The sequence below is a fragment of the Crocodylus siamensis genome, chromosome 5 (genome assembly GCF_052110815.1).
Source record: "Crocodylus siamensis isolate JL-2025a chromosome 5, ASM5211081v1, whole genome shotgun sequence".
Taxonomy (NCBI): domain Eukaryota; kingdom Metazoa; phylum Chordata; order Crocodylia; family Crocodylidae; genus Crocodylus; species Crocodylus siamensis.
Window position 1 is genome coordinate 92,423,245 of NC_143399.1, and position 16,900 is coordinate 92,440,144.

At 39.9% G+C, this 16,900-nt stretch overlaps 1 protein-coding gene across 2 annotated transcripts in view; it reads right to left on the reverse strand.

The window, feature by feature from the left end:
* Positions 1 to 16,900, reverse strand: part of CTNND2 (catenin delta 2) — a 1,187,740-nt gene that overhangs the window by 1,004,387 nt on the left and 166,453 nt on the right. The window lies entirely within an intron of this gene.

Sequence of the window (16,900 nt, forward strand, 5' to 3'; positions counted from 1 at the left end):
TACTCTTTTTTCCAAATTAAGCAAGACTAATTATTTTATACTGTCCCCATATGAAATCATCCTCCCCGTCTACTAGTATTACTTCTCAGTAAACTTACAACAGCAGAAAGAAAGCGGAAAAAGCAATATTATTTCACCTTTGTAATATTATCTATCCCATTCTTAATGCATATTAACAATGTATTTGCTTTAATGGTCACTGTGTACTGAATGCCTATCTTTACCAAGATCTAATTTCCCAGGAGGTTTCACCTTTAGAAGCCAGTGTGTATGAGTAGCTCAAACCATTACTTACGATATGTATTATCTTAACTTGTTGATGTAAAATTTCATTTGTCATCAAATTCGCTTGCTCTCCTTTTTTGAGGATCTTATTAGAATTTTTCACAATATTTACTAAACACAATTATTAACTCTTTATCATATTCTAAAACCATACTATTTACTCATTCTTCCATACCACTAATAATAGTATTCCTGATCAGCAATACACAAATATGAAGCGAAGTATCATCTACTGTGCTAAGCAGAAGTCAACATTTACTTTGGGCTATGCAGTGATTAACTATTTTTATTTAAATCAGTCAATCAACGGGAGGCATGTCCTCCCTTCCCAGAGTTACCAATGTCTCTAGGAGACTTATAAAAGAATTATCAAGATATTGTCAAGCCCCCATAATCATTTTTTCCCATCCTATTAACTCTAACAGATTAGGAACACTTTTTTCCCTTCTCTTTTTTAAATGACATAATGATTGTCTTGCATATTTTTTCCTGGAACTAAAATAAAACCATATCCTTTTCAACGTCAACCATGTCATTTGTAAAAAGTTGGTGAACATACCCTTCCAAAAAAAAGGGTAATGTTTTTGCTTTGTTTTAAAAATAAGTTAGTCTCATTATCAACTCAGTAATTTCTCTATCTTGTCCCTATGGCATTCACGTGAATTCCAGACATAATTCATTATTTATTACAAAATAATTTCTTCAATTGTTCTGTCAGCTTGACTCTGAGCATTTCACTTTCCTTGCCTGTTTTAAAATAATGCCAGTATTTTATTTCCAATTCTTTCTATGGTTAAGATTTTTACTTTCTGTGGTTCATTTTGCTTTTCTTTCCACCTCCCGTTGTTTTTTTTTCCTTTGATGGCCCAGTTGGACCATTTAATCTCATAGAACTTCCACCTTCCAAAAAGCTTCTGCAGCATATCTTATTAGGGAGAAAGATAGCAAAGGGAGGGTGTTAAGAGTTCCAAAATCTTATTTTCACCATCTGTATCTCTAAAGAAAACGTTCCTCAGAACCTAGAGAGAAAAGCCAGGGCTAAGTATTTGCTAGTATATCAACAGTTAAATGGGCTAGACTGGGGTGGGCAACCTTGTCTGGTATTTTCATATAGATAGGGTTTTATTTTATTTTATTATTCTACACCTCCATAAAGCCTGGGTTCTCTAGAATTTGTGTGGCTGGGGGTTTCACCCATATAGGCTAGGGACGGAAATTACACATAGTCTGGTATAAATGATTGGAACCAGTTCAAATCTGTAACACAACAGAAGTTCAGTGCACATTAAACACTTACAAAATGGCTGAAAACAGTTTAAGAGAAACCTGGATGGATGCAGTATCAATCTTAACTTTAGTCTGGAGGGGATGCGAGTCAGAAGTTCAATAACCTGATTTAACCTAAATCAGTTATCTCACGGTCCCCCAATATGCCAGGAAACTTTGCACTACCTCTACAAATTCTGCCTCACAGGGTGGGTGGGCTAGCCTTAGCCCAAGCTGTCTGCTCCAGGTAAGCAAGAAAGCATGTTCTAGCTGCCCCCAGCTTCTGGCCTGGGCCACTGCAGGCATGTGGCTGGAATCAAAAGTGAATGTCTGTTCACTTGCTTATTTGTTCAATCTATGCAGCTTAGACTAACTTGTGAATACTGAATCAATTCAACCTGGGCTTTTTGACTGCCTGTACTTAGCCATGGTGACTGTGCAGTGGCACTGTAGGCATAGGAGACAGGGAAGCGGTGACAGCAACACTGTATCTGGCAGCATGCGCCAGGCTGCAACCAGACTGCATGTGGAACTAAGGTTTGTGAAAGTGCCCCTCAATCCAAACCATTTCTGAGTCCCAAGATAGACTCTTTAACCTGTTCCTAACCTGAAATGCCTCCCAGGGAACATAAAAGGAAAAGCTACTTGCACTTAACATGCTAAAGTCTTCCTAAATAAGAAAAAAATCCTCAAGGGGAATGAAAGGAAACCCAACCAGTCTCTATTCAAACAATCATGCAGCCATCACAGGAAGCAGATGACATGCTCCACTTATCCCTAGACAGCAGACAATCTGCCTGAGCATATGATCAGCTGCTGGAATTCAAAGCAGTCCTTGACTTGCCAGAGGTGAAGGAATCTATCATCAACCTTCAGCACTACTGCACCCCTCAAACTAGATTTGGCAGAAAACCAGGGCTCCTTTGGGCCATATCCCTAACAAGACTAGTACGATTCATGTTATAAACTCAGAATTTTGTCTCATGATATTTATGTGTTAACTTCTGTTTGTATAAACACTTACACTGATTCTACATCAACTTATTTGAGACGCTACTTCCTTTTTTTAAGAAAGGTATCTTTAACATTTTCATATAGGGTTTTATTTTATTTTATTACATATTTATTTGGTATCAGAAGGGGTAATTTTCAACCTCCAATTTAATAAATGTAAAAATTCAATACAATTATCTATTACAATTCAAATTAAGCAACTTTTTAAAATAAACAATGAGATAAAAATTAAATTGACTAGATTATTTTCATTATCTGAATTGAATGAAATACAAAAATGAAATACAAACTGTATCTAGTGTGAAAAAGATACCATAAATCCTAGCAAGTTTGTTGCAAAAATTTTAAAAGAAGAGCTCAGACACTGACTAACCTATGATATGTTCGCAAAAGGCCATAAATTTATAAAATGTACCGGAGTCAAGTCTTATAAACTGGATGAAATGCTATTTTTAGCAACTGTAAAACAAATGTGGGAATCAGTACTACTGAAATTATTACATTTGCATAGACCAAAATGAGGCAAACTATTGTTCTACATAACTCCAAACAATGCTGTATACAAACCACAGTAGTTATCATATTGCTCATTTAGTTGTGAATGGTACATATCAGGCTACAAAATGGTTAATCTATAACCCCAAAGTTTCACACAATCAAAGTTCTTTCCAGTACAGGTGCACTAATGCAAATTGGTCCATATCATATCAGCACAGATAAAAGTAAAATTGACATGATCAGGAATCAGCATTTTTTGGCTGATGTGGCCAAAAATGCTGCGGATAAATGTACAGCTGCAGCATGCACCCAGCCAGGTATGTAGCTGGGCAACATGGAAAGCAGCATCCAGCTGGTAAGTTTGCTGAGGGGAAAGGGCGTGGTGGGGAGCAGATTGAGGCCCCCACAGTGAGGATGGCTCTGGGACATGGGCTGGAGCAGTGGGATGGGCTGCACAGATGGGGTGAAGTAGGCATGGGACAGAGGCCATGGTGGCTTATCCTGGGAGCAGGAAAGGGAAGGTAGCTCCACCCTGCCCAAGCACAGCCACCAGGAAGCAGATGAGGCAGCCCAGGCCCCAAGCCTCCAGGAGGCAGCCCGCTCTCACCCAGCACACAAATCCAGGAGGAGGCACATACAAATCCCTGGGGTGCACGCAGCGGCAGGAGCTGCCCCCACCCCGTGGCTGAGCCCCCTGCCCCATCCCCACTCCTTCCCTCACCACAGGGGCCTCAATCTGCACCCCCTATGCCCCTTTCCTCACCCTGCCCCTTTCCCCCAACAGACATACTAGCTGGAGGCTGATCTCCAAGTTGCCAGGCTGCATACTGGCAATCAGATCAGTATCGGCCAATATGAACTGTCAATAATCGTCCATCAGTAACAGCCCAAAAAATCTTTACTGGTGCACCCCTACTTTCCAGAACAAGTCCATTTATAGATAGACCATTCTAAGGTTGATTCCTGTCCACAGATAACTTAAGGAGGGTAAAGGAGAAGTTTTAGCACAACCCCTTGTAGAAAATTAGAGTTAGAAGGGACCTCAGGAGGTCATCAAGCCCAACTGCCTGCTCAAAGCAGGACCATTACCAACTACATTATTTGAGCTATGGCTTTGTCAAGCTGGGCCTTAAAAACCTCCAAGGATGGAGATTCCACCACCTCTCTAACCCATAGCAATGTGTCACCATCCTCTTAGTGATAAAGTTTTTCCTAATATTCAAGCTAAACTTCCCTGATGACAACTTGAAACCATTACTCCTTGTTCTGTCATCTGTCACTCCTGAAACAGTCTAGCTCTATCCTCTTTGGAACCACTCTTCAGGTAGTGGTTGAAGGCTGCTGTAAAATCCCCCCTCAGTCTTCTCTTCTTCAAGCTAAATAAGCCCAGTTCCCTCAGCCTCTCCTCGTAAGTCACATGCCCCAGCCCCCTAACCGTTTTTGTTGTCCTCTGCCCTCTCCAATTTGTCCACATCCTTTCTATAGTGGGGGACTCAAAACTGAACTGATGTGGCCTCACCAGTGCAGAACAGAGGGAAATAATTACTTCCCTCAATGTTCCTACTAATTCAGCCCAGTATCCCATTAGCCTTCTTGGCAACAAGGGTATAGCATTTACTTAAATCCAACTTATTGTACACTGTAATCCCCAGGCCCTTTTCTGCAGAGCTGCTGCTTACCTGGTTGATCCTCAGCCTTAGTGTGGCATGGGATTCTTTCATCCTAACTGCAGGGCTTTGCTCTTGTACTTGTTGAACCTCATGAGATTTCTTTTGGCCCAATCCTCCAATTTGTCCAAGTCACTCTGAATCCTAGCTCTATGCTCCAGAGTATCTACTACACCTTCTCGCTTGATGTCATCCATGAACTTGCTTAGGATGCAATCCATCCCATCTTCCAGATTGTTAATGGAGATTTTAAACAAAGTTTTGGTTTATCTTGAACTTCAGATGAGTATTAGAGATGAAGCTAAGTTTGACTTGAAGTCAAGTCTATGTGAGTATGGGGAACTGTGCAAGTGCAGTAAGGGAACATTTTGGAAAAAGTATGAGCGAGGGAAAACAGGTTCAGAACAGTTTCTATTATGTGATTCAAATTATAATATATTCAGCCTATTACAATGTATAATTATAATATCATTATAAATATGCAATCATGTGTAATAATAATTTCATCATTGTGATTCCTATTTATTTTCTTTTTAATATATAATAGCAATGATCAATGTATAACATGATAATACTGACAGTTCTCCTAGTAGATACACAGCAATGCAATGCCCTTTTCAAAATGATGCCCAAAACCCACTTGATTTTATGAAGAAATGATGATGTACAACCCTGTTTGTAACAGATCAGAATCCAACATGCAGTTGATAATATTTGCAAGCATAGATTAAAAGATCTGACAATAACATTTTAGTATTTTAAAATACTGATTATTTATCAGAAAGTAGACATGAAAAATACTTTATTGAATGTTATGTTTAAAATACAGTAGATTGTTTAATTATTTTAATAGGTTTAATTATTATGTATTCTCATCTTCAGTTCCAATTTAAAAATCCACAAAAATGCTCAATGCTGAAAACATTAACTGCTAACACTGCACATGTTTTAAAAACATCATCCAGACAGAAACAGTACACAGGCAACTGTCTAGAGCATTCTCATTAGAAATAGGATAAAGCAAAAACATGTCTTCATTTTTCCTCAGTGAGTAACTGCAACTCTCCTTATCACTACAGTTCAACAATGACAGTGAACATCTTTTGGTTTTGCGTAATATCTTATTTTTATGCAAATTCTCAAATAATCAGATAACTAGAATATATAATTTGATTCACTGATGTACAGGATGTTCCATTTCCAGGTAAAACTCCAAAACTTTCTACACAAGACGGTTAGAATAAATTTATATGCTATTTTTTTCTCCCATCAGTATCTGTCGTTTGGCATAATGACTATTTCACAGGAACAGTAATATGCACTTCATTCTGCAGGTATGGGTCATTTTCAAAGTTGTGCTAGAGGACAAGAATCCTAGGTAAGTTATAAATAAAAGACAAAAACAAACATTACTATAACAACGCGATATAAAGAACTGCCTGCTTAAACATACTAACTGCACCTTCACTGCATGTTTAAAAAGCAAGCATATTGCTTCCATGTTTTCTGCACAAACTTAAGTGGTCAATCCATAACTTTACCACATGAAAGCATGTCGTTTTCTTTCAATTTGTTTTCAAGGTTTTGGATCATGTACATATAATCTTGAAAAACAGACAAGCAAAACCTAGAATTGTTCACACTTTCCTTCCTGGTTTTTGGTTAAACGTTTTCATTTCACAGATATACATAAATATTGCAAGAGATCAACCAGCCAGAAAAGTTTTAGCTAAGCAAGAGAGCAGGATGCAGGATCTGAGACAAAGCATATTTTATACAAAGGAACACTGGCCACTGTTTAGCTCATTTTTAACAGGCACTTACCGTGTTCTTGATGCAAACACACATCTACAGGAAAGGCTTTCCAAAGCTGCCGTCCAAACACAGAGAGGCGGATTTACTTCAAGTCAAAGTCTACTGAAGTCAGTGAAATTACTAGAATATAGTATTGGAATACTAACTAAGTCTGCATATTTATTCATGAGGCCATAGCAGTTCTAGGGATGGCAGGAAATGAAAGAGGGTCATAGGTGGGAATGTCAAATGGACATACATAATAATCAGTTTCTGAAGCGAGACGGCACATCCAAGAAATCACCAGATGAAATATTATGAATGGAGACAAGATGCAAATGGACAAATCCATCCTTTGTCACTGTAGCTACACATACAGACAAAAGTAGTTGAGGAGCAAAAATAAAGCCAAAACTTCAAGCTCAACTTCACATTCAGTACTTGGAAGTCATCAGCTAGAGTAGCAAATGGTAGATCAACCCCCACCTAAGAAGAGGAAGCAGAGAGGCCTTCCTGGCATACGATATCTTCTTGCACATACATATAACTAACACTAAAATACTGGAATGGTCCTAAGATAATAGACTCCTTGACTTTCTCCTTTTTAAAATACATTTCTTAAGTCCATTGATTGACTGTAAATCACCCATGAGGATAATTTAAACTGTAATTATTTTTCACTATGTTAACGTTTTCTAAAATATCTAGTATGATCTATGTTTCTTTGTGCACTGCAAAGCTCAAAGACAGTACACACTGGAGTCCAAGGAGGTTAATAAGCTTAAATTTGTTTAAATTATAATTATTTTACCTATGCAATTTACTTGAGTGAACATAGGTTATTATGAAAATTATGATAGCTGATTTATAGAAATATTGATAGAAAAATTATAATACACACAATCAGACTTCCAATAAAAATGCTTGTATTATTTCCTATGTGTTAATATCAAGGCTGGTAGATGGATCAGCTTTCCATCATAACAAACTAGCAAATGTGGAGTATATTCTCTGTATGAAATTGTTCACCAGGTGTGCCAAAAGAATAGTCTAGTTTGAAAAACTAAGACAAAAAGCATACTCACAAACTACCTTCTACAATGCCAGGATCAACAACAAAACAATGCTCTTAATAGCAGAACAATGTTGTTTCCCTCTCCCCGACTCCCTCACAAAAAATATATTTGCCCACAAGACACAAAAAAGATGTTGTAAGTATGGTAAGTGTGGGCCATCTGCCAATTCCTTCCAGAAAAGCAGGGATATGCCATATACACAGATGCCTGGGAATGCTAAATTAGTCACATGGAGAACAGAGGTCTGCAACAACAATAAGGCAGGCGCATGTTGCCTACATTTACCTTCAGTTAATTTTTTGTCAGTTTGTTTTTAAGTAACGGGCACAACGCAGAGTTGCAGACAATCATCTACTCTGACATCAATGGGATGTAAGACTGATCTTTGTCTTGGTGGGAGGTCTGTTATCGACAGAGGAAAAGGAACCCTAGACCTTGCAAGCTGGAGGAAACAGTAAACAAAAACAGAACGTTTCAACAATTGTTTGGACTATTGATCTTGAAATGACTACTTTGTATACATCTATTGCCAGCCAAATACATTACAAAACAAGGGTCATTTACATTAATTTTCTTGCTTAACAGTACACGCTTAATGGCTAATACTGAGTCAAAATTCTGTTTCTGATTACACTCATTTCAACTATGTTGCTCCAGATTTACAACAACCTAACTCAAAGCTGAACATTAATCTTCAGTTCCTAACCAGAGATTTCAAAAGTCCGTATTTTGGTTTATGGCTACATTCAGAATGGGAAGGGACAGGGATAAGGGTAGGGATCCATACCCTTATCCCTTATATAGGGATAATCTGCTTCCAGAAGCAGATTACAAAAATTACGTCCATTCCCTCCCCTGCCCCATTTTATATTTATTTATACATTGATCAATTGATCGCTATATATATGGGGAGAGAGAGAGAGAGATGGATTTTTTTTATATATACACACACGCCATACCTTCACTAGCCTTTTTTTATTTTTTTTTAAGAAAAACAATGGTATGGAATAATATTCATAGTGCATTTTTGTTTTAGTCTGACATACAATAAATACTGTTTTAACTGTATTTCAAAGTTACACAGGCAGTATAGTCTTTATGCAACAGTGTTGACAAAGCAAAATGAACAAACTTAGAGTTCTCTCACCCCTCCATTCTGGCCTTCCACCAGCCCACCTTCACAGGACACAAAAACAAAATTAAGTGGGCAACTGTCTTTGCAATCTCTATGTTGTTAAATTACAATTGCTGATTATGCGACATGGAATATGTTAAACCTTATGGTATGCATTAATTAATGCTATCTAGAGAGAGAACATTTTACAAAAACTGTTAACATTTACTCATAAAAGCATTACTGTGAAAAAGGGAGTTAAAATATATTAGATGAGGTTAAAATATATTGCTTACTACAAGAAGGGAGGAAAATCACATCAGTTTAACCAGTCACTAAGCAGTGATGTAAAACAAGAAATAGGAATGTTGGTGGAAACACAGACCCATTATTTCTTCCAACTGCTTCCACAAAGTTTATTTTAGGGAAAACTACTTCAATAATTCCAGCATCTTAGATCAGCAACCATTTGGGAGATGGGGGTGGTTATCAAACCCTAAGTGACACAACCTAGCTGTTTTTCCAGTGGGTGCAACTTAATCCACTGTGAGCAGTCCAACCCTAGAACCCAGTCTTATAAATTCCATGGGTCTGGTAATGATGGATCCTTCTTCTTGGCTGTCAGCATCACAAGGAGTCTGATCCTACAGTCTGGCAAAACTAGAACCCCAAAGCTAGTGTCATAGCCCTCTTAACCCAGGTCCTTCTGGAATCCATCTACATATGTACCAATAAAAGCACATAGGATTAGCAATTAAGTGCCTTTAAAGGGTAAGCAATGTGTCCTTAAAAGCTCCAAAGTTGCATAACTTTAGAAGTGTTTATGAGCGGAAGTAAATGACCCTTATATATAAACATAGCCAGCTTTTCCTTCCTTTAAAAAAAATACACACCTGTGTCATTTTGCCTGTGTTCTACAGCTGGGATTGGAATGGCATTCTCAGCTCTAACTCCCAGTTATTGCCCCCAGTGTGTTCCTGTGTAAAGACCCATTAGCAGAATAGAAACAATGGCCCCTAATGTCACATCCAACACTTTAAGACAAACATGGAACATATACCAAATACACTGCAATTGTCAGGGCTGGATGTGCCTCCAAACAAATACACAGGCTGCTATGCTGCAGTAAAGGCAACAATCAAAGGGGGAAAAAAACAGAGTTTGCAAAATATGAAGACTCTAATTTGACCCACCTATATCCCAATCTGTTGCTATGAAGAACAAAATTTGACAAGAACATCTCATAATGGTGCCCTCTGTTTTGCAAGAAGTCCAAAAGATTAAAGGATCTGACCCATGATGACAAGTTAAAATACTGACATCGTCTGCTATCAACATGGCATCGGTCTCGCTGGTCATTTGTAGACGACACACGATTCCCTGTTTACACCACAGCAACTACGTTTGTGTTCGTACAAATAGGATTTCCTGCCACTTTAAAAGTCTTTTTGGCATGTTAAACTACCACTACTTGGATATGTTTTATTTTGCCATGCTCACTGCTTATATTGTCCTGTATATGGATTCGTGTCATTCAAACAGTAATTGACTTAAAGACTTGTAATTACTGTCTTCTACCATCAGGTGGCACTGTGCTATTTCTGTAGTTCAGGCCTTTGGACACTGGGTGCCACTGTTATTTGCTGCTATTATTTATTTATTTTGGCTTCTGCTCATCCCTCCCTCCCTCTGCTCACACAGAGGGCAGAGCCAGGGGCTGCTACAGAGCAGGAGGGGCAGGGGTTGTCTCTGAGGGCAGCACTGGGGCCTGAGCGGGCAGGAGATGCTGCGGGGGGGTGGGGGGGAAGCAGGACTGTGACCATCCCCTTTCCTGTGCTGCGTCTGGGTGGGACAAGTCACTCGAAAGCATGTGTTGTGCAAACACAAATGTGACACCAAATTAACCTGGGTTAAAATTTTTATGGCACGGTAAATTAATGAGGATTAAATGCCATGTTGTATATGAATACCCACTGTAGGCAAACCTGTAGCAAAGAATGCCACTCACTCAAGTTTGGGACTCTCAGACGTTCTGCCCAAAGTACTTTCCACTTCCAGTGTAGCCTGTCTGCAATAAGAACATTATACATAAGGGTCAAGTTACATGGTAACTTTAGGCAAGTTCTAGAGCTTTTTAATCCTGGAGTGGTTAACACTTTTTAAATGGCTTAAAGCACTTGTTATTCAACTTAATGTTATGCCATTCCAGAGCAGAATTATTTCTAACCTGCCTAATTTTGCTCCTGTTTCATTAACTTGTGGCCACTCTCCACAGCTTTTCTACCCAAACTGAAATCCTCCAGCATCCAAAGAAGCAGTGGGACCTCCTGAGTCAGGGCAAGTGGGGACACAGGGACAAAGAAGGGCTGGGCACAGCAACTTGTCCCCCCAGGCACATCTGCAAGAATAAGCACCACAGCGTCGTATCACCTGGCAGCCATGGTGCCTGCCACCACTGCTGGGACCAGCTCTGCTCTCAGCTGCAGCAGAGAGAACCGGTTTGAGTGGGGATGGGGATGGGGGAAGCACCACAACCCCACTGCTCTTCTCTAAACAGGAGCTGTGTGCTAGTCTGAGCTGGGGGGAACCACATCATTGATACTCCTGGGATCAGTTCTGCTTCATGACTCTCTGTCATGAGCACCTCGTTACTCTCCATCTTAAACAGGTAGGGAGCCAAGATGCCCCTGTCAGAAACATATACACACCAACTCTAAATGAAACCAAGGAGGAAATCTGTGTCGATCTTGATGAAGTCCTTTCTGACATTCTGAAGGGAGAGAGACTTATTCTTCTCACTGATTTCAATGCCAAAATAAGAAGGGACTCTAGTCTCTGGAACGGAACAATCATCAAGGAATAGGAAAGGTCAACTCCAATGGCATCCTCCTCTTGACCAGATGCACGGAACATAGACTCACCATCACCTACATCCTGTTTCATCAGAAAAAACAGGTACAAGACATCACAGCAACACCCCTGATCTAAGCATTGGCACCTGATTAGTTATGTCATTGTTTGTGCCCAGAATCACAAAGATGTCTGCATCACCCGAGCTATGCAAGGAACTAATGATTGTTGGACTGATCACTAAATAATCTGCTCAGGCATGCCATTCAAAGTGGCTCTCAAATGACAGCTGCAGCAGAAGCTGCTGATGGAAGATCAAGGACCCAAGCAAGCAAGACATCTTCCACCAGTGCCTCAACATAAAAACTGGTGAATTTCAATGAACAAGAATGGAATGTGGGCTGCTCTCGAGGCCACCATCATCAGTGCCTGTGAACAGACACTTGGATTCTTTACCAGGAAACAAGAAGACTGGTTTGACGAGTACAACCAGAAAGAGCATTTTAGAGACCTTCTCAATCAAAACCTTGTTGTTGATGAGAGCGTTCTCAACTCCATCCCACAATACCCAGTCAGAGCTGATCTTGGAATCCCTCCAACCCTTGATCAGGTGGGGAAAGCCATCAAGTAGATGAAGAATGACAAGGCATCTGGAGCAGATGGAACTCCTGCAGAAATCTTCAAGCAGGAAAGAGAAGAGCTCACAACACAGCTTCATGCCCTCATCTTAAGGATCTGGAATGATGAGGAAATCCCAGACAACCTCAGGGATGCCATGACTGTGACAATCTTCAAGAAAGGAGACAACTCTGACTGGAAACTACAGAGGGATTGCCTTGTTGTCCACCATTGGAAAGATTATTGCAAGAACTCTCTTGAACTGCCTCCTTCCACTTGCTGAAGAGCTCCTCCCAGAATCTCAGTGTGGTTTAGGACATCAAGAGGCACAACTGACATGATCTTACAGCTCGCTGGCTTCAGGAGAAATTCTGGGAATAACATAAGCCTCTCTACATTGCCTTCTTTGACATCACAAAAGATTTTGACTGTCAGCCAAGAAGTGCTGTGGAGGATCCTTCTGAAGTACAGATGTTCAACAAAATTTGTCATCACTCTCTGCCTGCTCCTTGAATGTACGCAAGTGGTGTTTCTCAGTAATGGATCTATCACAGATGCCTTTGAGGTTAGAACAGGAGTTAAACAAACCTGCACCATCATTCCAACACTCTTCTCAATATTCCTTGCTGTAATGCTACATATGACCACCAACAAGCTTCCAGCCAAAAGGGAGCTAAATTGCTGGGTGGATGACAAGCTATTTAACCTCAGTCAACTCTGAACCAAAACCAAGACCATCCCAACCTCAATCATTGAGCTCCATTATTCTGATGATGCTGTAGTGTGCGGTTACTCAGAACCAGAACTTCAGGCAATTCTTGATATCTTTACCAAAGCATACAAGAAAATGGGACTGACTTCTAACATTCAGAAGACTAACATCCTCCACCAACATGTTCCTAATGAGCAGTCCCCAGCTCCAGTAATCCAAATCCATGGTAAGACTCTAGAGTATTTCCCATACCTCAGATGTCTCTCAGAAGGCAGACATAGATGAAGAAATCCAACATTGCCACAAATGTGCAAGTGCAGCCTTTGGATGCCTGAAGAGACAGGTATTTGAGGATTGTGACATCAGATCCAAAACCAAGCTCAAGGTTTATCAAGAAGTTTTGATTCCATCTTGCTTTATCGGGCTGACATGGACAACCTACAGGAGACATCTAGAGTCATTGGAGAAGTACTATCAATACTGCCTGTGGAAGATCCGCTGAATCCAGTGGAAGAGAAATGCACAACATTAGTGTCCTCCTGCAAGCAAATACCACAAGTATTGAGGCAATAATCATCCATCATCAACTCTGTTGGGCTGGCCATATTATCTGGATGCCCGACTCCAGACTTCCGAAGCAAGATTTATTCTTCCAGCTCAGTTAAGGTGTATGCTCAAGAGGAGGGTAGAGAAAACACTTACAAAATGCAATGTCAATGTCAGTTCATGGGAGACTATCACCCAAGAGCACCCCAAATGGAGAAAGAACACTGATCACTGCACTGATCTCAGTACTCTGAAACCTCACAACAATAACAAGAGATGGCAAAGCAGGAGTGGTAGAAACAGTGCATCACAGATCAAATCAAGAATCCACCCACCCCACGTGGAATCAAGAAGCGCCACCCACCCAACATGGTAACACTTGTCCAAGCTGTAGTAGAGTCTGACAGTCTCAGACAGGCCACATCAGCCATCTTCACACACACGTAAGACAATCATGGAAGACTATTATCCTCCACTGCAAGGGATTACCAAAGAAGAAGAGTTTGGAGCTTTATTTTGGGAAGGGAGTAGGAAAAGAAGTATGCTCTACCACCATCTCACTTCTAACCTCTGGCTCTGTTTCAAACTGTCCATCTCTTTGGTATAGTCTGCAAACCCAATAGCAGGTCCACTCTAGTTAAACACCGACAAACGTGTTTTCAAGCATGATCAGAACTCAGCAAACAAATGCACCCAACACTTGTGGTCATCTGGATACCTTAATGCCTTAAAAAACACTTTAATGCTTTACAAATCTGAGCATAATCATGTAAGCCTAATTTACATTAAGGTGCCTACCTATCTGAGAAACCCCACTGAAATCAACAGTGCTCTTCACATGACCTCAGTACTAGGACCCTTTTTGTTTCTGCAGAAGATTCAAGGAACACTACAAACCAAGTAGTCCACTGTACCAACAGAGAGAACAACCACCACCTGAACATGAATATGTATACTGAAACACAAACAGTAAAAGAAAAATAAATATTTTAAAAGTGAAGTTTAAGTAATTCTTTCCCTTAAAGACAGCTGCATAAAAGTACCCCCCCCCAATCCTCCCAACCCTTACTAGGCCATTTCTAGTCCCTGACCCCATGCCTAACCAGGCAACATGCCCCCACCCCCAGGGACCCACCTTCCCCTTGGACTTGCCAGATCTATCCTTGCTGAATCACTTTGAGTTCAATGGCCAAGCAGAAATGAACATTCAGATTACCAAGAAACTATTAAAAGCACATAGAAAAAACAGAGAACCATGAAAGGCAATACTGGACTGGAATAATACAACACCAGAAGATGCATGCAGCAGCCCCCTGCATCATCTTATGTCCTGCTACATACATACTCTACTGCCCACAGCAAATAAACTTTTGAAGGCAATAGCAGAAAAGATGACAGAATAAATGAAAAAGCAGCACCACCACATAAATAGAGGTATCAAAGATCTCTTCAAACTCCAGGCAGGAAAGCCAGCATAAACTAAAGAGTCAAAATGTGGAAAAGAAGAGGTATTTATACAGGAAATGGCATGACACTGCCATTTATCTTAGGAGCACAAAGACAACTGCCCTGCTGATTTCTGAGAAAAATCAAAGAACAGTTTTCCTCAAGGGGAGATTCAGACAAGGATGGACAGGTAAGTTCAGATGCAGGAAAAAACTAATGACTGCGAAGGCAGTTCACCTACCAGTGATTCTCAGGTGTTGGCAAAAGTGATGCTAGAAAAATCTATCAGCAAACATCTCCTCAGGGTGCAAAACAGAAGAAAGGCACTCAGTAGAGCCACAGCACAAAGAGCAGCTACGTTTCTTAGCCTTTTCAAAGACCATGTAGGTAACTGAGAATTTCTTTTGGAGAAAAAAAAGATGTTCTTTCATCTTTATGAAGGAGTGCTTTATAAATTAAATACCTGGTCTAGATAAAAGGTTAATGGATAAGGTTCAAGTAAGTGCTGCTCCAGAATGCTTGTTGTTTTCAGGTTTTGTAGAATGCCACCATCAGCTTGGCTATAGCTGCTGCTCCATGTGTTGCTGCCTCCCTGGGCACAAACTTCCCCCATTTCACCTCTGTATCCCCTACAGCAGGATGTACAAGGTGTTTGGACTCATAATTATTGATTGCTGTCTTACTGTTATTGTCCCTTAGATGTTGTCCAAACTGTCCCATGTTTCCTGCATCATTTAGGCCTCCCCAATTAACCCCATTTTCCTTTACCTCTGCCCTCAATCCTAATTCTCTAATACTTTCTACCATAATTTTTCTCTAGTTCCTCTAAGTCAAGCCCCAATCAATCTATCACTTTAAATCTGACTCCAGAAAGTCTAGTATCTTGAATATACTTGTATAGTGGATATAGCTCTCCCAACAGTATTCAGTAACAGACGGTGCTGGCCACATAAGTGTGACTTAGAAGTGGATTTGTGGGTTTAAAATTTTAGGATGCTGCCAGGCAGGAGAGTTTTTTTGGGGAAGGAAGAAGGACTGAATTTGGCAAATACGTATGGATATTGTGATGACACTTAAAAAGCATGTGGATTCTCCTTGGTCAGGACATTCTTTCTGATTTAACAAATGATTTATTTGATATGAATAACTGGACATGTATTTAGGTAATCTTCATAATATGTTAATCAAGAGTGAGCATGTGAAGAATGAATATACACTTGTTATAATTCACAACAAAAGTACATCGGTAGGCAGACTTGAAAAAAAACAACGTTTTGCATTACCTTCATCTGAGAGACTGTTTTACAATGAATTTGATAAACTAAAGGTATGTCTAAATTATGAACAAATATTAAAAGGAAAATAAAAGAGTATTAACTCATCATTTTGTTCTGAATAATTTTTTATGCCCACTTCCTCCTCTCCAAAAATGGCATCTGGGGCAGGTGACCCAGTTGCCCTCCTTGATTAGGCTGCTGATGAGGAGGATTCTGATGGGAAGATTCCCCTTCATGAATACAGCACATTTCTGAGTCCAGACTGGGAAGAAAGTATTTATACTTTATCTGTTCTCTTTGTTCTAAATATCACTTACTCCATTTACTCTCTGTTTCATACAGAACACACTGTCTCCTTTACCCTTTTCCTAGGCACAGACATTTCCCCTGCTGTCTTCCAACAAAAGAAAAAAAAATTGGCCACAACAAAACATCATATTCTTTTTGTATACTCCATCCCACCCCTGGAAAAAAAAATAAACACCTACTTAATTTTGCATTAAAAACATCAACCTCGAGTGAAGCTGAAAACCTAAAGTCTATATGGATTTTTTAGTTTGCTACATTATAACAAAACAAAAAATTAGACCCACAGGGAAAAGTGTCAAAAATTAACAATTTCAAACTGCACTCCATGAATAAGCGGAACATAGCATAACTTACAGCTAGAAAATTCAAGTTTGCTCTGTTTGTTGAAAAAAGTAGAAAACTGGTCACGATTTCTGAAGTTCTAAAGA